This window comes from Globicephala melas, chromosome 7 (genome assembly GCF_963455315.2).
Source record: "Globicephala melas chromosome 7, mGloMel1.2, whole genome shotgun sequence".
NCBI classification, from domain to species: domain Eukaryota; kingdom Metazoa; phylum Chordata; class Mammalia; order Artiodactyla; family Delphinidae; genus Globicephala; species Globicephala melas.
In genome coordinates, this window is record NC_083320.1 from 13,910,139 (window position 1) to 13,911,340 (window position 1,202).

Genomic DNA, 1,202 nt, shown 5'->3' on the forward strand with positions numbered 1-1,202 from the left:
GTTATTCTGTTACCACAGAGCTTTTCAGTTCATTTCATCTTTCTTGTTCATATATTTTTGGTCTGCATTACACTTCAGTGATCTCTTTGGAGCTTTAGTCTTCAGCTAGTTTCCAATCTTGGCTATGTTATTGAGCTTATGGGAACATTGCTTTTTTTTTTTTCTTCAGCCACGCCAATGTGGTGTGTGGGACCTTAGTTCCCTGACCAGGGATTCAACCCATGCCCCCAGCAGTGGGAGCACAGAGTCTTAACCACTAGACAGTCAGGGAAGTCTGGGAACATTGCTTTTATGAAAAAGTGATATTTAATTAAATTTTTAAGTGGACCAAGCTGCCATTTTTCTAGAAATTAAGCATATATTAGGATGGAAATTCCAAGTAAAGACGTGTATTTTTTTGGACGTGAAAAAAGTTCATGATTTATTTATTTATTTTATTTTTAATTTTTTTTACGGTACACGGGCGTCTCACTGCTGTGGCCTCTCCCTTTGCGGAGCACAGGCTCCGGACGCACAGGCTCAGCGGCCATGGCTCACGGGCCCAGCCGCTCCACGGCATGTGGGATCTTCCCAGACCAGGGCACAAACCCGTGTCCCCTGCATCGGCAGGCGGACTCTCAACCACTGCGCAACCAGGGAAGCCCCATGATTTATTTTTAAACTGAAAGAACAGATTTCAGGGCAGTTAAACACAGAACTGAGAAGGGTGAAATTATTTATTACATCTAGCTTGTAAACAGGGAACTTACCTCATCATCTCTGAAGATTTGTTAAATGCCTACCTCCAGCTGACTCTGAGTATTGATTTTTTTTATTATAAAACAAGTATTATTCCATTATAGTTATTCAGGAGAAGTCACCTGAACAAGCTGAAATAGCTCAGTTGGGAGAGCGTTAGACTGAAGATCTAAAGGTCCCTGGTTCGATCCCGGGTTTCAGCAGTAGTTTTGGGTTTTTGCACTAAATATAGTTTCCTGGCAGTCTTAACCAAAATATAAGCTTTAAGGGGAATATTTGGTTATTATGTTTTGAGTGGGTCAATGACTTCTCAGGGAGGGGTGGTGTCAGGTGCCCTGGTGGGCCTTTTTACTAAACCCCCAATACCTTAGTACTTCCTGACTGTAATAATAATAGCTAACTTATCTTGAGTACTTGCTGTATGTCAAGCTATCCTTTAAGCTTTCTCTGTGTATTAACTTATT

General features: G+C 41.3%; 1 non-coding gene across 1 annotated transcript; it reads left to right on the forward strand.

Annotated features, from left to right (window-relative positions):
* Positions 1-868: 868 nt before the first annotated feature.
* Positions 869-941, forward strand: TRNAF-GAA (transfer RNA phenylalanine (anticodon GAA)). The gene has a single exon. It is a non-coding gene; the product is annotated as a tRNA-Phe (tRNA).
* Positions 942-1,202: the final 261 nt, after the last annotated feature.